Source organism: Littorina saxatilis, linkage group LG17 (genome assembly GCF_037325665.1).
Source record: "Littorina saxatilis isolate snail1 linkage group LG17, US_GU_Lsax_2.0, whole genome shotgun sequence".
Classification (NCBI taxonomy): domain Eukaryota; kingdom Metazoa; phylum Mollusca; class Gastropoda; order Littorinimorpha; family Littorinidae; genus Littorina; species Littorina saxatilis.
In genome coordinates this window covers 9,432,846-9,453,757 of record NC_090261.1, presented here as the reverse complement: position 1 = coordinate 9,453,757, position 20,912 = coordinate 9,432,846, and the positions used below count along the sequence as shown (strand labels likewise).

The following is a 20,912-nucleotide window of genomic DNA, read 5'->3' as shown; positions in this document are numbered from 1 at the left end:
ACGTGTGAAATTACTCGCTAAATCCGGTTTTCAGTTTAGTACGGTCCTAGTATAGGAGCCTGTTCAAATCGTGATATTCAACAAACAGGGAATAAATATAAAGATGCGGGAAATACAGAGTAACGAATATTCAAGCTAACATCCTTAATCTTTTAAAAGCCGAGTGGTATTTAGTTATTTAAGGGTGTAGACAAAATATCTGTTGACTTCTGTTAAAGATACCTTCCTTACCGCATGTATAGACTGTCTTGTCCACCACCATAGCTCTGTGCAGGCTTTGACATAACACAAACCGGCACGGTTGGCCTATAGTGGTAAGGCGTCCGCCCCGTGATCGGGAGGTCGTGGGTTCGAACCCCGGCCGGGTCATACCTAAGACTTTAAAATTGGCAATCTAGTGGCTGCTCCGCCTGGCGTCTGGCATTATGGGGTTAGTGCTAGGACTGGTTGGTCCGGTGTCAGAATAATGTGACTGGGTGAGACATGAAGCCTGTGCTGCGACTTCTGTCTTGTGTGTGGCGCACGTTAAATGTCAAAGCAGCACCGCCCTGATATGGCCCTTCGTGGTCGGCTGGGCGTTAAGCAAACAAACAAACAGACGTAACACAAGACCACACTTCAACCAGAACAAATACCATCAACCGCTCAACTGATTCCTGTGCAGGCTTTGACATAACACAAGACCACACTTCAACCAGAACAAATACCATCAACTGATTCCTGTGCAGGCTTTGACGTAACACAAGACCACACTTCAACCAGAACAAATACCATCAACTGATTCCTGTGCAGAGTATATAGGATTTATATGTAGAATTCTTTTTTTTTTTAACTGATGCACCTTTCTGCGCCTGCGAAATTAATTCATTAACAAAAATATACTGCTACAGCAGAGTATCTCTAGATGTGGTGCTTTAAGATAGGTATAGAGATACCTCGTGTCGTTTTAATTGGCATTGTGGGCGGATTTTACTTTACACGTTTCAGTCTTTCTTTTCTTTCTTTCTTCGTTTGGCGTTTAACGTCGTTTTCAACCACGAAGGTTATATCGCGACGGGGAAAGGGGGGAGATGGGATAGAACCACTTGTCAATTGTTTCTTGTTCACAAAAGCACTAATCAAAAATTTGCTCCAGGGGCTTGCAACGTACGTAGTACAATATATTACCTTACTGGGAGAATGCAAGTTTCCAGTACAAAGGAATTAACATTTCTTACATACTGCTTGACTAAAATCTTTACAAACATTGACTATATTCTATACAAGAAACACTTAACAAGGGTAAAAGGAGAAACAGAATCAGTTAGTCGCCTCTTACGACATGCTGGGGAGCATCGGGTAAATTCTTCCCCCTAACCCGCGGGGGGTCACGTTTCAGTCGGAAGACAGTGAGACTCACCAGATAAAGAACAACCCCTTTAAAGGCACACTCGGCTTCACGTAAACCATCAGATTCTGGTATAACTCCACATGACCATGCAAGTATATAGCATGCATGCATTTTGGTGTACGTTCAAATGGAAGGATGTTCTTATCTTATGTCAAACCCTTGTGGTGGTTTTCATGATCATTTAGACTTGAAAGATAGTACCTATTACAGTCTTATTTTTTCATGTGCAATTGTACATTTCTGTCGTGCAACATCACATCAACTGAAAAGCATAAAAAAAAACCTGCAGCTTCCAAACTGTTTTCCTTCAAAATTTTCATCGCGACTTTCTTTAAACACAAATTTAAACGAAGATGACGCAAACTGCTCATCATTGTGAGTTATGGCCCTATTAAAACTTCAGAGCGTGAGTGTTTATTCCGAAGCAAAATAAAGATGACAGCTACAGCAACAAAAGCAATAAAGGATGGGATGGAGTGATCATTATTTCCCCTCGCAATGTATCGATCAATGTTTTGTTTTGTGTTGTGAGGCTGTTGTCTTGCTGGGCTGTATTGATCCTAATCTTGTTGTGACTTTGCTGGCCATCCATTACAGCACACGAGAGAAGGAATAAAAATGAAAGGCGTTGGGACGAAAAGAAGAAGAGAAGACAAGGACAGAAGAGAAAGGGAAATAAAGAAACTGTAGGGGAAGGGCCCCTAATATGGACCACTTTTTGTTTATTGCTGATAACTAGCTTGTTTTCGTGCAAAGAAGTTTCATTTTGTATTTGGTAGTCATTCTTTCTTAGGTGAACCGTTAGGCCTAATTAGAGTAAAATAGCTTTGATACACATTCAGCAAAAATTAAATACAGACAAAATCACAAAGGGTCCATATTAGGAGCCGGTCCATATTAAGAGCCCTTCCCCAACATAGTAAACAATAAAATAAAAAATTAAAAAAAAATTTAAAACATTAATAAAAAAAAAGGATTTCTGTACTCACCGATACAAGAACAGCACAGGACGATACGAATTTTCGCTTATGAAAGCTTCATCAAGGAAAAACCCCAACGCAAAAGGCAACAAAAAGCAGACGCAACACGGAACGAACGAGGTTTGAAAAGAAAATGGAGGGGAAACACGCAAAAAAGGGAAGGAACTAAGAACTGTACATAAGTAAGAAAAGCCCAGTGAAGGAAACAAATCTTGCTAATACAAACAGACACAAACATGCCAAAAAGAAGAAAAAGAGAGAAACAAAGAGTGGGGGTGGATTGGGAAGACAGACGCAAAGACAGAGACACAGTCAAACGGATAAACAGGCATACACATAGGCAAACAGAATGACAGACAGAAAACAGAGAAAAGCTGACCATCATGTGAGCACACAAAGAATCACATACACGCAGGATGATCTTTGTCTTAAAGATAAGACCAAGCAAGCAGCCGAAGGACAGACTTGGAAGGACAGACTTGTAAGGCTTAGGTTGTCACATGGCAACGAGGCTGTGTGTGTGTGTGTGTGTGTGTGTGTGTGTGTGTGTGTGTGTGTGTGTCACTAGTGTATGTGTGTGTGTGTGTGTGTGTGTGTGTGTGTGTGTGTGTGTGTGTTAGTGTGTGTGTTAGTGTTTGTCTGTGTGTGTCTGGCTGGCTGTTTAGCTGGCTGTCTGACTGGCTGTTTGTACCTCTGTCTTAGTTTTACCGTGTGTTGGTCTGTCTGATGTATGTGCGTTCTCCTAATAATGCTATTGTCATTCGTTTAGAAAGAAGCTTGTGTGCGTTCACAGATGAACACAACAACAACAACAACAACAACAACAACATTAGCCCCCCCACACACCAACACAACACACACACACACACACACATACTCACACACACACACACACACACACACACACACACACACACACACACACACACACACACACACATTAACACTCACTCGCACACATACAGGATGACCCAAACAAAATGCAACCCTCAAAAAGGCTAATAACTTCTACGTTTGTTGACCGAATCACTTTATATTTGGGGTACATAAACTTCAGCCTATGCACGACCTGTCCAAAAAGTGGCAATTTTGTAGATCAAATGGTCTAACATGTGACGTGTACAATTTCAAAACAAGTTGCCAAATTCGGCGATCGACTCAACAAAACGAGATGTGACATTGAGCGGTAGCAATACTTAACTGATTTAAACCCTCCAGACTTTTACCTTTTGGATTAGTTGAACGTCTGAGTATACACAAAGAACTCCTTCACACCCTAGATCATCGATGACCTAAATAAAGCTGTTACAGCCAGGTTCAGGGCAATCCCTGGACAGGAAAGCTTTCTTGCCATTGACAATTTCGGAGGTGTAATTTGGAACACATTTTTGAGAATAGGTAATTGTCGGACCATTTTATATAAAGACCCAAAACTTTGTAGAATGGTCGTGGACAAACTAAAGTTTATGCACAACAACTACAAACATATTTGCTAAAATCAATTGACTGGAAAAATTAACCCCTTCGTTGCAAAGTTACACTTGCGCAATGTCGTGCAAAATTCATCAATAATATGAACGCATTCATCCATGAGGAATGCTCTGATCCTGCCTGCAATTGCTGTATTCAAGTCACTGATTTATCTCATGTTGATGTCACAGGACAAACGAGTATCCAGGACAATCCAGAATTGTCCTAGGACAAACGCGGATCCTTGTTTTTCCTAGGAGAAACAAGGATCCCACTTATTCATGGAAAATATCAAGTACAAATGCAGATCCTTGTTCTTTCTAGGAGAAATGAGGATCCTCATTCTTCCTAGCGGCCAGTAGAAACCAAGAATTAGTACAAATCCGGATTGTCCTATTTACATATTGCTTACAGTGGGAAACTTCGGGAAGTGAGTTGTATTTGAATACCTGCTGTGCAATGCATGGAACAGGACTTTTCTTCGGGAAGTGAGTTGTATTGAATACCTGCTGTGCAATGTATGGAACAGGACTTTTCTTCGGGAAGTGAGTTGTATTCGAATACCTGCTGACATTGAAATTGACATTGAGCTGTAAGGTTCACAACTTTTTTGCTGGTCGATGATAAATTATTGTGATCTGACTTTAGTGCAGTTGTTGAAGTGTCAAAATGGCTCAAAAGGACACTTTTTACAGGCTTTTGAAAGAACATATTGAAACAATGAAGTGTAAACAGGAACCCTTCAGCATATTCACAGATAAATACAACAAGATCGTCCAAGCTTTGCGCTTGCAGAGAGGAGAATTGTGTGAAGACGGGCCAACATTTAAAATGTGGTGCAAGAAACAGTTTAAACTTGAGCACATTGGATCGATGCAGATTGTGTACCAAGGCGTCTTATCCTGTTGTAACATACGAGGAAATGTTTGAAACAATAAGTAAATGTCATGAAAAAGTGGGACACTCTGGAAGAGATAAGACTTGGAGTGAGGTTCGAGCAAACTATGCGGGTATCAAGCATTCGGTTCTCGATATTTTTCTGAAAACTTGTACAGCATGTACCCAACGACAGCCCTCAACGAGTCCTCCAGCAGGAAGACCGATGATAAACCTGGAGTTTCTTCTGCGGCTGCAGATTGATCTCGTAGACATGCGTAGCCAACCTGACGGCGAGTTCAAGTGGATCCTTCACGCTAGAGACCATTTCACAAAGTTTAGCGGGCTGTATCCAATGAAAACCAAAATGGCCGCAGAAGTAGCTGACCATCTGATAACTCAGTTTTGTGTGTTTGGATCTCCCAGAATCATGCAGTCCGACAATGGAAAGGAGTTCACTCCCCGAGTGATCAACGACCTGTCTCTTCTCTGGCTTCGACTTCTGTTGTGCTCCCTCCCGATGCTTCGACTTCTGTGGTGCCGCCTCCTGGATCATCAGCAGACTCTTCTGTGGTGCCGCATCCCGATGTTTCGACTTCTGTGGTGCCGCCTCCCGATGCTTCGACTTCTGTGGTACCGCCTCCCGGATCATCAGCAGACTCTTCTGTGGTGCCGCCTCTCGATGCTTCAACTTCTGCGGTGCCGCCTCCCGACGTCTCTTCTTCCGGGCTGCCGCTTTCTGAGGCCTTGAGTGACGATGCTTCAGAAGAGCCAAGCTAGAACAGTGACAACATGAAACGTGGAAAGGAGTTTATTCTTCTTGATTCAAGAAACCTGACTGTTGCCACTGGTACAGAGGTGAAGCACCGCACAATCATTCATGGACATAGTATCAACAGTGAATCGCATACAGTTGTCCTCATTGAGGAAGTGATGGATCCATCATTTGTTCCATCAGATGCAAATCCTGCTGAAGAACCACTTGAAATAGTTTGTGTTGTGGTGTCGGTCAGACATGGTCGAATTCGAAGATGACACATCGGGTCACAAACAGGCACGATTTGAAGCAAGGAAAGCATACCTCAAAGCCGCATCGCGTCAACAAACCCGTTACGAGAAGAGAAAAAAACAGCTACTCATACATTTGAAGAAGGCAACACAGTCGGCATCAAAATTCATAAAGTGGATAGGACTAACACCAGTGCGAAACTTCTGCCATGCAAAGTGCTTGCAACGAAAACAATAGACCACAATCTTAAACTGTTCAAAGTGTACACAACATCAGGTATAATAAAGAACTGGTTCAGACCAGAGGAATTGATTAATATGAACAACGTACATTTTCCAACTCTAAATGACGTGGAACCCAGCAGTCTCACAGAGATCAGTCTGATACAAGCCTCACGGGCGTGCACTGGATGGCATGCATCTTCCAGCTCTTCTGCGTCAAACGTCTGCAAGTGCAAGACCACTTGTCTGACCAATATATGTTGTTGTAAGAAAGCTGGGATCATGTGTGGGACAAAATGTCACCCATCAAATTCTTGCTGCAAGAACTGAGTTTGGTGTGCACGTGTTGCATTGGGCAGACCCAAAGGGTAACTTGAGGCGAACAATTACACTAATGACACTGTCAATTTATTCAGTTCATTTTCGATCTCAGACTTTTTATTATTCTCCCTACTATTAGTCCGGGCAGGAGGCCTTGATCATGGGCTTGCTTATTGGTGTTGATCAAAGCTTTAATTAATTTAGTTAATTATGTTTTCCATTCAGATGATTTTCACACTTTACTGCTTGAGCACGTTCTGTATGGATCAATATCAAATGTAGAAAATGTATTTAACTATAGTTTCTAAGCAAAGTCTATTTGATCAACATTACACGCTGTTTTATTTTGTCGATTATTAAACCCTTGATTTATTGTTCTAGTGTTTTCCCTCTGTAAGATTCCAGTTTGCACTAGGACAATCTTGGATTGTACCAGATCTCAGTTTCTACTGGCTGCTAGGAAGAATGAGGATCCTCATTTCTCCTAGGAAGAACAAGGATCTGCATTTGTACTTGATATTTTCCAGGAAGAACAGGGATCCTTGTTTCTCCTAGGAAAAACAAGGATCCGCGATTGTCCTAGGACAATTCTGGATTGTCCTGGATACTCGTTTGTCCTGTGACATTGATAAAGGTATAGTAGGTCATTCGAATTTTCCAAAAGATAACAATATGGAGGGCTTATATCGGGTTAGTTTGGCTACCGCTCAATCTCAAACCTCGTCCTGTTGAGTCGATCCCCGAATTCGGCAACCTTTTTTGAAATTGCACAAAAGTCAGACCATTTGATCTATAACACTGTTTTATTGTTTAAGGGTCATGCATAAGCTGAAGTTTATGTACCCCAAGTATGAAGTGATTCAGTCAACTGATGCAGAAGTTATTGACAATTTTGAGGTTTTTTTTATTTTTTTTGGGGGGGGGACCACCCTGTACATACACATGCACATATTTTTGTTTCTTCTCAGTCTTTTCTTCCTTTATCTCTCTTTATCTCTGTTATCTTTGTTTATTCTTCTTTGTTGAGTTGAAAGTTGTCAATATCAGCCTTTCGCCGACGTGTGTGTCTAAGGCCCTCAACAAAACGCCAGCCAAAGGGTGACATGCTTGTCAATGTTCAGACTTTCGGACACACATCATAGGCGATAACTCTTACCGCCCAGGTTTTTGGCTCGCGTAAGTGTAGCCTATGCGATCGTCAACTTTGTCTGTCTGTGCGTGCGTATGTATGTATGTATGTCTGTGGTAGAAATTTTAACATTTGACTAAACACCGAAATACTCATTTCACCTGGTTATTTTTCAAACACCATCTTCAAACTATTGACGTAATGATCAACATTATTTTTGTCGGCAGGTGTGTAGTTAAAGTGTGTATCCAAAGAAAACGGGTGGTGGGGGGTTTTGAGGGGGTAAAAGCAGGCGACTGGTTTGTGTCGTGTGTGGTATGTAGACCAGGTCAGGGGTCAAGATCGGGTCAGGTCGCGTGAAGGATTGTGGTATAGATTCACACTTCAGTTCACACCTCTGCATTCGCCGATTCGGGGAAGACGATTTCCACATTGTTCGGTTTCTTAGCTCCAGAAAAATAGTTTGATCTGCACAGCGTTTTTCCAGTGTCTGCGCGAGGAAGAGCTGTCGAAAGCGCAGTGTCGATCTGGCAGTCGTGTCCCCGGTAAGTACAGACAGATCTATAGTGTCGCCCACTCTTACAACGTGTCACCCACTGATAATCCTTTTTTTTCTTTTTTTTTCTTTTTATTTCAGCAGACACGGATATCAAACACAGTGCTAGTGAAATGGGTTGATCTAAAGTGCCTGTAATGTTTGGATGTCTTTGTTCTTGGTTCGAATTATGTGAATTTCAAGACTGACTTGCAGTAGAGTCTCAAGTTACTTGAACATGCAGATATAAGGAAACGGAATGAATCTGTTCTCAAATTCAAAATTATTACGATTTAGGGTTAGGGTTAGGGTTAGTAACAAGCCGGGGGAGTAACGAGCCGGGGGAGTAACGATACGGGGGAGTAACGAGATGCTCCCCTATTGCTTAGTGTCTGCAGTGCAAAAGACAGATAAGCTGATGGTAGATTTCCAAATGAACACAGTACCCTCAGATCTACTGCTGATTTACGACGGGCAAGCTACAATCTAGTTCAGAGAACACTGCAGCGGTGTAATCCAACTCTTCATTTGTTTCAGGATTCAGGAAAGGACATCCTTACAAATCATAATTACAACTCTCTGATACAAAGACATAGTGCATAGTGTACTCTAAACAAGAGGTTGTGCTACCACAGGAACATCCCGATAATTGAGTGGAACAGGATTTAAAAGCTTCCCATGGCTGCAGTGAGGAAGTACATGGTTTTTCTGTCATTGACCTTAATAGCTTTCACACAGCCAGTATATGAGAGATAATGGTCTTCTTGGTGACCGTTCATGCCCAAGCACGCGGAGCTGCATGGTTGCCAGCAGGACAACGTGTCACTGGAAAATATACTGTTCAAAAAAAGAAACGCATAGCTTGTAATATTTGGTTAATTTAGTTATATGGCTACAAGGATATCCACCAAACTGCAGAAAATGTTTATCTGGTCGTCGACCTTTCGTCCATTGCCACAAGTGAGCTCTGCACGTGACGCATGCGTTATCAGTGGCTACAATGTCACAATTGCTCATTTGGCATGACCACTCGTCATGCTTCAGTGTAATCTCGTGAAACTCGGGGAATATTGAGCTCTCACCATGTCTTCCAAAACCCATAAAAGCGGATTGTTCGCCACAAAGAAATCAGACGACAATTCAGCGACGAAAGATGGCCCGATTGAGCAGAGAAGACCGCCAAATTGCATTGGGTCGTTTACAAGCAGGCCAAAGTCAAAGTGCAATCGCCAGGCACTTCCACGTGTCCCAGAGCACCATCAGTAGACTGTGGGTCAGGTTTCAAGCCACTGGCTCCGTTGCTGACTTGCCACGAGCGGGAAGACCAAGGGCGACAACTGCTGCTCACGACCGCTTCATACGGCTCCGCCACCTCCGGAATCGTTTCCTGTCGGCCTCATCTTCTGCCCAGGCTCTCCCCGGGCCACACCGATTATCAGACCAGACCGTGCGGAACCGCCTGCATGAAGCTGGTTTGAGAGCTCGCAGACCTCACAGAGGAGCTGTCCTCACCCGCCGCCATCGCCAGAACCGAGTGCAGTGGGGCAACCAGCACCTTCGCTGGACCGTCCGGAATCACTGGAGACACGTGTGGTTCAGCGACGAGTCCTACTTCCTGCTCCAGCGACATGATGGTCGGAGGAGGGTCTACCGGAGAGTAAACGAACGTTACGCGCCCAACTGTGTGGATGAGGCACCCGTTCATGGTGGTGGAGGCGTCATGGTGTGGGGGGCGATCAATACCGCTGGAAGGAGCACCCTGGTGCACGTCCAAGGGCGCATAACTGCCCAGCGATACGTGGAGGAAATTCTGCGCCCACACGCCCTTCCTCTTCTGGCTGACCAGGATGCCATATTCCAGCAGGACAACGCTCGCCCGCACACAGCACGACTCACCACCCAGTTCCTCACCGACCACCATGTCCAGGTGCTTCCCTGGCCATCCATGTCGCCAGACATGAACCCGATAGAACACCTCTGGGATGAATTGGACAGACGTGTGCGCAGGCGAGAAGAAGCGCCGGCAAATCACCGCGATCTATTGCAGGCACTTCAGGAGGAGTGGGACACCATCCCACAGCAAGATATCCGGCATCTGATCCAGTCCATGCCCAGAAGGTGCCGGGCAGTTGTTGCTGCTCAAGGCAGTCACACCCCCTACTGACTTGACAGCCTCGGCACCCAATCGTATTGATTGACTGATTGATTTGAAGATGCAAATGAACTGTGTGTGCATTCAACTGTGTCCATACCAAATTTCAAACAAATAATCTAAATATTGGATTTTCTGTTAATTTTTTCGAAAAATAAAACAAATTTGGCAAGTAGCAACTATGCGTTTCTTTTTTTGAACAGTATATCATAGACTTCGGAGTGCGAGGAACAGGGTTGTCTGAGTGTGACTGTGACCATCGTGACGCCCATATATTTAACTCTTAGTCGTATGACAATTCCAAGAATATATTATCTTGATACGCAAGCTCTAGGGTAGGTGAATGATTGTACATAAGCTTTGCCATGATAATTATGCTGATGGAGTTTAAAAGTGTGTCTGTGTGTGCGGCGTGCGTGTTTGTGCGGTCTTGTGTGTGTGTGTGTGTGTGTGTGTGTGTGTGTGTGTGTGTGTGTGTGTGTGTGTGTGTGTGTGTGTGTGTGTGTGTGTGTGTGTGTGTGTAATAATAATAATTTTCAGTAAGTACTGGTGTCACATGACTGATGTGAACCAGTTGATTGGCTAATGGCGATGCGCTAAAACTGTTAGCGCACTCTTGGAGTGCGCTAACTTTTCCACAGAGCGTATTCTTCCGCCCTTTGCCTAAGCGACAGTGTACTCTCATCCTCAGAATTAATTAATGACATGTAGCTTATATTTTCCACAATACCAATGATAATGACAATAAATTTCCTGCTTCTTAATTAAAGCAGAAGTGGGTTTTTTCTGACAGATTGCATGTGCCTGTGCCACAGTTGCCACTGATCTAAAAATAGAACCCGCTGTGTCTAATTTTTCAGTTTCGACTTGCGAAGATTCCTCTCATAATTATGCCATGTTAGTGGCATGTAGCTTATTATCCACATTACCAAATGATGAGTTAGTATACAATTCCCAGCAGCTAACAGAAAACACAAGTGTTATTCCGATAACGTAGCAGCCTACACTGAAATACGACTGCATTTGTTCCGTAAATGAATGTTTTCCGAATTATTATTTCAAGGCAAGAACAATCGGAATCGAAAACGTGTAGGGTTTAGAACGTTCTTACCATATATAAGACTTATTACCAGCCTGCCTCATGCGTGGAGACTCAGTGCAACGTGACGAGCAATTTTTGTTTTTGAAATGAGACTCAGTGCAGTGGTTTGATTGCCATAGCCATAGCCTAGCAGACGACATAAATCCCGCTCAGCAAATTAACATGTTGGACAAATGTGAACGATGAAACGATGGGCATATAATACGTGTAGGGTTCAGAGCATTCTTACCGTTCATATTTAGTACCAGACTCCCCGATGAGTGAAGATACCACACGAGAAACATGCCACATTTATTTTGAAAATGTGCTTTCCGTCGACCTTGGCAAGGGGCAAAACTCTGCACAGTCAATCTGTCGAAGCTCGATGAAGGTTTCGAATCGCAAATAACTAAGAGCACAGTCCTTTCTCCGAGTTTAAATGAGGTCTCTATGAAAGATCATCCCTTTTTAGCTTAACGCTACACTGGAATTTACCAACCGAAATTAAAACAAGAGTTTGCGTGTGACGAAAGCACGACACACTTGAGACAGCCCACACAAAAGTAGATCCAGTGACACAAACCTGACCACACAGCTACGCCTATCCAAATGCGCGTTGCAAAATGTGCGTTTTGAATCTTCTTTTTTCTCTGGCGGTCATGACAATAATTTAAGTTATTGAAACAATCCCAGTGCACTAAGGGATTTATAGAGCAAATCTCGAAAATAATTATTGAACTCAGCGCTATGCGCTTCGTTCAATAATGAATTTTCTCAATTTGCTCTATAAATCCCTTAGTGCACTGGGATGTCTCAATAACTTAAATGATAAAACATTCTTTTATAGCGCTGTTCACCGCCAAATGGCAGTCTCATGGCACTTTACATTAGACATTAAAATTTAAAAAGTGCTCCTTATCTTGCTTTGTGTGTGTGTGTGTGTGTGTGTGTGTGTGTGTGTGTGTGTGTGTGTGTGTGTGTGTGTGTGTGTGTGTGTGTGTGTGTGTGTGTGTGTGTGTGTGTGTGTGTGTGACGGAGTGATTGAGGTTATGTTACGTTACTGTTTGTCGATTTCTTACGGGGAGCCTTGAAGGCTTCGCCTCTTGTTATGCTTGTGTTATACTATTCCAATACATACAGCTACCATTTTACGAGGTTTGTAGTGCACATAAAAACAGCTGCAACGAATATTGTTTCCTATCCTATATATTGACAAATCATTTCGTTCGGGTGCAGCATGTGAATTTCTCATGTTTGAACTTCACAATCTGAATATATTGGGTTAGTGTAAACAGTTGTTTATTCTTCGCTCAGTATCTACCATGCCACACCATCCTACATCTGTGCAATAAAGGATCATAAATCAGACTTATACCTGTGCTCTTTTGGCCAGCATAACATCTTAAATTAAATGTCGTCGGACGGGCGCAGTGGTGTGGTGGTAAGACGTCGGCCTCCTAATCGGGAGGTCGTGAGTTCGAAACCCGGTCGCTGCCGCCTGGTGGGTTAAGAGTGGAGATTTTCCCGATCTTCCAGATCTTATGTGCAGATCTGCTAGTGACTTAACCTCCTTCGTGTGTACACGCAAGCACAAGACCAAGTGCGCACGGTAAAGATCCTGCAATCCATGTCAGAGTTCGGTGTGTTATAGAAACACGAAAATACCCAGCATGCCTCCCCCGAAATCGGCGTATGCTGCCTGAATGGCGGGATAAAAACGGTCATACACGTAAACACCCACTCGTGCTAAAAACATGAGTGAACGTAGGAGTCTAAGCCCATGAACGAAGAAGAAATGTCGTCGTTTTCAGTATAGATTAATACATTCATTGTTTTACCTTATTTCATTTACGTATTTATATTTTTACCTGTTCAGTTTTGCCAAAGATTCTTGCCGCTTGTCCTCTTTCCGGCCATTTCGTTTTGCTGTTTCATTCTCTGTCTCTTTAATGTTTGTATTTGTTTACACACACTTTCTAACTGGTTTACCCTCTTTACCTAACAAAAATAGTGTAAACATAAAATCGATATGTCAACTTCAGCCCACCATAACTTCCTATCGAGCACAAGTTGACCCTCTCACCCCTGACAAGTGACAGTAGTGCACCGTATGGTCGGCAGTTTGTGCCACTAATGAATCAAGTGTAGCCCACACATGCATCCCAATGATGGCGTTTATGCATGTATCCCATTTTACGATGTCACCAGTCGATGTGCATATAATCTTCTTGTTCGTGTGTTGCTAAACGTGCTACTCTCTTTGTACACTTCGAAGTCTGGGGCTGGAGGGGGAGTGTGTGTGTGTGTGTGTGTGTGTGTGGGGGGGGGGGGTCACGTGTTGCTGTGGTTATTTATTACCTGGATATCATGTTTTTGGCGACGGACATTGTTTCTTTCTATTCTTGAATATAAATACTGTTTTTTATCGTCAGTAGAATGGCAGGCAGGATAATCATTTAAAACTCAGTCATTAAAGCATACAAGACTGGCTGAAAGTCTTTGTCCGTAAAGGCGTTTGTACTTTTGCTTGTTACTTGTGTTTTTGTTTTTGTGTGTGTGGTTTTTTTTTTAACTCAGATGAAGGAAATTGGAACCTTTTCCTCTACCAGTCCTCTTCTTATTCTCCCTGTTTTGATGAGCCATTCATAAAAGCAGAATCAGAATACGTTGTTTATCATGCCTAAAAAGTGTTATTCCTTAAGGACCTTCATTTTTTTCTCAGTGTCCGTAACGCAATCTTATATATACGATGGGTAACTTTTGTTCAGTGTCCTTTTCTCCTCCGCTTTACACCCATGCGTCCATCGCCCATGCATGTACTTCCTGCCTGGACTACTTTCTGACCAGAGCAAACCCTTACGATGACTTTACTTTTGCCTCAATATTGTTATTAAATTCTGTATTAATTAGTCTCAAGGTGTACTTGTGCTTTCTCTTGCCCTGTTTTCCTTTCTTTTCCTTCAATGCAGAGAGTTGAAAAGTAACTACCTGCAGTATATCTCAATTCACAAATCTGTGACAAAAACAACGCATTAAAAGTTCCGAGAAGACACCATTGTGTATCAGTTACAAGGGATACAAATAATGTTATTTCAAGGACCGCTCCATATGTTTTATTTGATTAATTAAATGCAACCCTCAAAAATGCTAATAACTTCTACATCGGTTAACCGAATCACTTCATATTTTGGGGACATAAACTTCAGCCAATGCATGACCCTTCCACAAAGTGACAGTTTTATATTTCAAAGTACAAAATCGCCACTTTGTGGAAGGGTCATACATACATAGGCTGAAGTTTATGTCGTCCAAATTTATAGTGTTTCGGTCAACAGATGTAGAAGTTATTAGCATTTTTGAGGGTTGCACTTTTTGGGGGTCACCCTGTACATTGCTTATTATGGGGGTCACCCTGTACATTGCTTATTATGGGGGTCACCCTGTACATTGCTTATTATGGGGGTCACCCTGTACATTGCTTATTATGGGGGTCACTCTGTACATTGCTTATTATGGGGGTCACTCTGTACATTGCTTATTATGGGGTCACCCTGTACATTGCTTATTATGGGGGTCACCCTGTACATTGCTTATTATGGGGGTCACCCTGTACATTGCTTATTATGGGGGTCACCCTGTACATTGCTTATTATGGGGGTCACCCTGTACATTGCTTATTATGGGGGTCACCCTGTACATTGCTTATTATGGGGGTCACCCTGTACATTGCTTATTATGGGGGTCACCCTGTACATTGCTTATTATGGGGGTCACCCTGTACATTGCTTATTATGGGGGTCACCCTGTACATTGCTTATTATGGGGGTCACCCTGTACATTGCTTATTATGGGGGTCACCCTGTACATTGCTTATTATGGGGGTCACCCTGTACATTGCTTATTATGGGGGTCACCCTGTACATTGCTTATTATGGAGGTCACCCTGTACATTGCTTATTATGGGGGTCACCCTGTACATTGCTTATTATGGGGGTCACCCTGTACATTACTTATTATGGGGGTCACTCTGTACATTGCTTATTATGGAGGTCACCCTGTACATTGCTTATTATGGGGGTCACCCTGTACATTGCTTATTATGGGGGTCACTCTGTACGTTGCTTATTATGGGGGTCACCCTGTACGTTGCTTATTATGGGGGTCACTCTGTACGTTGCTTATTATGGGGGTCACCCTGTATGTTGCTTATTATGGGGGTCACTCTGTACGTTGCTTATTATGGGGGTCACCCTGTATATTGCTTATTATGGGGGTCACTCTGTATGTGCCTGCCGGCATAGCAACCCGCTTTACCCCCCTCTCTCTCTCATCCCCAACCTCCACTCTCTCTCCTTGGATCGTAGGCCTTTGCAAAAGTAGGCCTATAGAATCGAAACCTAGAACTTGCTGCTCGACGCTACTGCATGTTGTGGCCACACGTGCTTTGCGTGGATCTTGAGATTCTTATGTTGGTTCGCTGCACCGAGATTTATAATGGAGAGACTCGAAGGGAGGTATGGAAATAGTAAAAACCTAAAATCTAGATCAGCGCATATCTTGACCATTAATTAATTGTTTACTTTTAGTAGAAACGGCACCCTTTTATAACCTCTGGTAGAGAAGTTGTGACCTCTAGACTTTGTTTTTTGACATTACGCAAACTTACGTTTTACTAAAAATAGCCGCTTCCCTTCAAGGCCACCCTCGGTGTCACGCTCTTTCCAAATCGGTCTATTTTTTTGTGAGTGAACTCTGTCACGTGAAGAATTCTGAGTCTCTGCATCTAACGAACTTAGAATTCAGTTGGTGTGTCGAGCTGGTAGGCGAAGGGTCGTCCCTTGAAGTTGAATTGTCTGAAGAAGAACCCACTGAGGAATTCGCCGAGAGTAGCAAGAACTTAGAACACACCGAAGATGAAGAGGAAGAATTTCCAGAAGTTATCTCCGTAAACCCGAAGTCTCACAGGCCAGGAATAGGTAAACTTTTACTTTTTACGTTTAGTTTAGCCTTGCAGCCTAGAAATAAAATCCAGTTTTATTAGGCTAGTCTCGAATTGACAGAAAATAGGCTAGAATTTAGTGGTAGAACAGTGTCAAATTGTGGTCAGCATCTTTAGGAATGATGAAAACAAAGGTGTTGAATTTTCTATTGTTTTTGTGCCTTGTAGCGCATAAGTTATGATTTGACTTGTTTTTCAACTAAGTTTGGCACAAGAATGCTTGGCTTCTCTCAAAGTATAAAACCTTGGAATTGGCATAAGAAAAGTTCTGAATTCTCAATTGACCTTTTGAACTTAAAACCCTTTTGAGTCAAGTTTCTTTATAGAAACATTTTTTCTTGTTTTCTTTGTGATAAATTGTTATTCCTTTTTTGTGCTTGTTTTTCTGCCTTTTTATGAACTAATTTTAATTGCCAGTTTTAAAGTTTTATAAAAAGGATAAAGACAATCTTGCTGACCGCAATGAGAACCCTTTTTTTGGTATCCTTTTGTGATTTGATATGAAATGTGACTGAACAGCCTGAATTTATTGCGCTTTTATCGCGCTTTTTGAAATGAATTCTTGAAATATCATCCTGTCGGCAAATGCGATCATTGGGGTAAAATATAATTTGATTTATTTATTGTTCTTGATATTGATATTGGAACGGATGACTGCTATGTCATTGTAATTTCAGACCATGATTTATTTTTGAGTTAAATTGAACACACAGTGAAAATTATACAGTTTGGTAGCATTTTGTTGTGTTTGCTTTGTGGAGTGATCAACTGAACATGTCGACGGTTTGGTGGATTACTTCACCCTTTATTGTAGAACAATTACATGATTTTCACTTGAAACTGGACATTGAATATTTTTTCACCCAAATTGGTTGATTTATCTGAACTTTGAAACGCAATTTTGTTTTCTGAAATTTACCCTTTGATTGCTGCTGCTGCCAGTGTTGATTGTTTTTTGTGTAAATGATTTTGTATGAATGATGTTTTTTGCCATGATAATAAATTTGGTCGAAACAGTTTTCGACAGGTTCAACAACCTAATAAACCTCGTTTGCGGAACCAAACCTGTTGGACAAGCCTTCATTTGTGTGACATCGGGCTGAATGGGTGTGAATCCACTGCAACACTGCATTTCCCACACCCTAATAAATGCTTCAGCATCCCAAGCATCTACACTGTACGTTGCTTATTATGGGGGTCACCCTGTACATTGCTTATTATGGGGGTCACCCTGTACATTGCTTATTATGGGGGTCACCCTGTACATTGCTTATTATGGGGGTCACCCTGTACATTGCTTATTATGGGGGTCACCCTGTACATTGCTTATTATGGGGGTCACCCTGTACATTGCTTATTATGGGGGTCACCCTGTACATTGCTTATTATGCAGCTTTCTGGGCTTGATGAACGTGACAATGACACGTACTCATTCAAATTCGCCTCACAGTAGGAACAAATCAAAGTGTTCTTCGGTCCAAAATCCAAAAATGCGGTTACCATACAATGTGTGCGAAAACAAGGGGGAGAAATCTAGACTTCTACTTCAAATCAAAGGAGGACGCCTTTACCAATAGATCCACCATGTAAAAACATCGATGGAATAAGATGAGAGAATTCAAGACAAGACGATTAAGGTCTAAACATACCCCCTGTGCTCTCCAATTCCCCCATCTTGATTTTCTGGTTTCACAAGAATTCATTGCTTACAACCGGTATACACTACTTTCCTCTTCGCTTTCAATGCCTCATACAAACGTATGCTTCAACTCAATTCTTGCAATCAACACCGACAAAGAAAAAAATCCGGGAGGGGGACAGGGGGGGGGGGGGTGGGGTGGGAGGGAAGGGGGTGGGAGAGTGGATTGGGAGAAAAGAAAAGTAAAGGAAAGTGAAAAGAAAAACGAAAGAAACAAAACAGATTTGTGGCTGTTTTGTATAAATGGTTTGCGTAGCATACTATACCAAGACAAAATGTGAGAGAGATCCTTACTTTAATCAATCAATCAATCAATCAATGAGGCTTATATCGCGCATATTCCGTGGGTACAGTTCTAGGCGCTCTGCAGTGATGCCGTGTGAGATGAAATTTTATACGGCCAGTAATTGCAGCCATTTCGGCGCATATTTACCTTTCACGGCCTATTATTCCAAGTCACACGGGTATAGGTAGACAATTATTAACTGTGCCTAAGCAATTTTGCCAGGAAAGACCCTTTTGTCAATCGTGGGATCTTTAACGTGCACACCCAATGTAGTGTACACGGGGGGGAGTTCGGACACCGAAGAGAGTCTGCACACAAAGTTGACTCTGAAATAAATTTCCGCCGAACCTGGGATCGAACTCACGCTGACAGCGGCCAACTGAATACAAATCCAGCGCGCTACCAACTGAGCTATATCCCCGCCCTTTAAATGTAATATAGCACGCATAAACACGCACCAAAGATTCTCCAATGTGAAAGGTACCAATACTCGTACGTTCATTCAGTCACTCATCAATAGAACTGACACTGAATCTTCCCATGGAGTAAGGATGCCCAGCTGGGTCCTTGCCGCGTCCTCATAATGGCGTGCCACCACCCGCCCAGCAAAAGACACATCTCTCCCCCTCCCTAATCTCCCACACTGGCCTACAACACACGTGGAAGAGCAAGAAACAACAAGCATGAAATGTCGAATTCCGGGGTGGTTCGAGTGCGGAGGGGGGGGGGGGGGGGGGGGCTGGGGGTTGGGGAATGGTGGGTTAAAAGGATGGGAGCGGAAGCAGGAGGAAGATCAGTAAGGAGGACAAAAATAGGTTTTGAGAGAGAGAGAGGCAGAGACAAACAGAGAGAAAGAAAGAGAGAGAGAGAGATAAAGAGAGAGAGACACAGAGACAGAGAGAGAAAGAAAGATTTAGAGAAAGAAAGATTTAGAGAGAGGGAGAGAGAGAGAGAGAGAGAGAGAGAGAGAGAGAGAGAGAGAGAGATACGATACGATACGATACGATACGATACGATACGATACGATACGATAGTTTAATTGCTTATAGGCCGTCGGCCCCTTGCAATGGGGAAGTTACAGAATTTACGCGAGAGAGAGAGAGAGAGAGAGAGAGAGAGAGAGAGAGAGAGAGAGAGAGAGAGATACAGAGAGAGAGAGAGAGAGAGAGAGAGAGAGAGAGAGCGCTGAGGAATAACACCCAATTTAAGGAGAGGGGGACGTCGGAAGGGGGCGGGGGTGGTGGACAAACAACCATGAGTAGGTAGGAGAATAAAATTGGGGTGGGACACACACACACACACACACACACACACGGATGCGCACCACAAAATACAAGAACAACAACAAGAAAGAATGTTGCTGAGCGACTGAAAGGAGGAGTGGAGGAGAGGGTGGGGAGACAAGGGGTTGGGGGGTTGGGGGACGTTATTGACTCAAGGATCCAGCGTGCTCCTTCTCCCCTCAATGTTTGTCGTTAATTGTCCGGGGAGCATTCGCATTGCTAGAGTGCCTCTCCTGTTTTTGACCCCTTCCCCCCAACCCCCACCCCACCCCTATCTCTCTGTCCACCATTCATTCTCTTCGCTTTGCGCCTTTATTGGCAGATATATTTTCTCATGTCCTCTTGCCACCCCTATACCTGAGCCAAGCTGACTGTTCCAAAGGGATCATTTTAAAACTGTCTTTGACTTTCCAGAGGTATGCAGTAAGATGACTTCTGTCGGTCGACAGCTGAGTAACCCTTTGTCTTATTACTCTAAAACTACCTTTCCCAATCCTTCTTATACCAGGGTCGCTGCGTGATCACACTTAAATTCCGCTCCTTTGGTGAAGCTACCTTGACCAAGGGCTGTTCCAAACTGGTACTCAAACTTGTTCTGTCACCTTCAAGGGATTCGCTATAAGTATAAGTGCGATGAAAATTGTCCGCTTATTGCTGATCAAACAGCATACAACAGATCTTTATGCGGTCCCATTGTGTTCTTTACCTCCGAGCACTGTTACGTAAGCACAAAGAAATTCGGTTACTCTTGCAGGTAATAGACCTAAGCCAAGCTGACTGTTTGAAAGGGGTACTTAAAACGGTGCTGTCACCTTGCTGAGGTACGCGACCGAGTGAAGACGTTGGGTGCCTGACACAAAGGAGTGTGTCCATCACGGGGAGAGAATGGTGGCACTTTGATGACCGCCAGGGGGACCGCTGAAGGCACCAAGCGTCTCAAGGCTTGCGCAACATGCTAACGTCCCGAGAGCGAAAGGACGTTGAAACGGGAACATCATAAACTTGGCGCGAGCCTCAGCATTGTGGGTAATCATTCTGTCCCAAGCTTTCTCCGCCCGCTTCGGGTTTGTTGTGCGTCGGTGCGGAGTTTTATGGCCATTTTTTGTTCGTACCTTTGAAATTTGCATCCTGGGGTCAACACTTGCGCATGCGCGCATTGATTTTCCGGACACCAAGGACGCGGGAACGACGCATGCGCGATGCAAATTAGTGTGTATCCGTCTGTTTGTCTGAGAGGGTGTCGTATATTACCAAAACTGGCGCCTTAAAAGCCAAGACTATGTCTGGCGGCTTGCGAGTCTGTTGTGTGGGACTGTGTGTTGCGCTGAGATATAGGAGCTGTGAATATACAAATGAGACCGGTTATCTTCGTTTTATTGCAGCGGGAGACTGGTCTAGTGTCCCCGTGCCTCCTCAGTGCAAGCCCCTTTATCTCAGATGGCCTTCGGGGTGACAGCGCGCAGACATCAAAGTATCGATAC

The 20,912-nt window shown here is 43.3% G+C and overlaps 1 protein-coding gene and 1 long non-coding RNA gene across 8 annotated transcripts in view; both read left to right on the top strand.

The window, feature by feature from the left end:
• Nucleotides 1–20,912, top strand: part of LOC138953604 (uncharacterized) — a 313,259-nt gene that overhangs the window by 103,381 nt on the left and 188,966 nt on the right. The gene's annotated exons all lie outside the window — the stretch shown is intronic.
• LOC138953005 (uncharacterized) overlaps nt 1–20,912 on the top strand; it is a 79,763-nt gene that overhangs the window by 45,389 nt on the left and 13,462 nt on the right. The gene's annotated exons all lie outside the window — the stretch shown is intronic.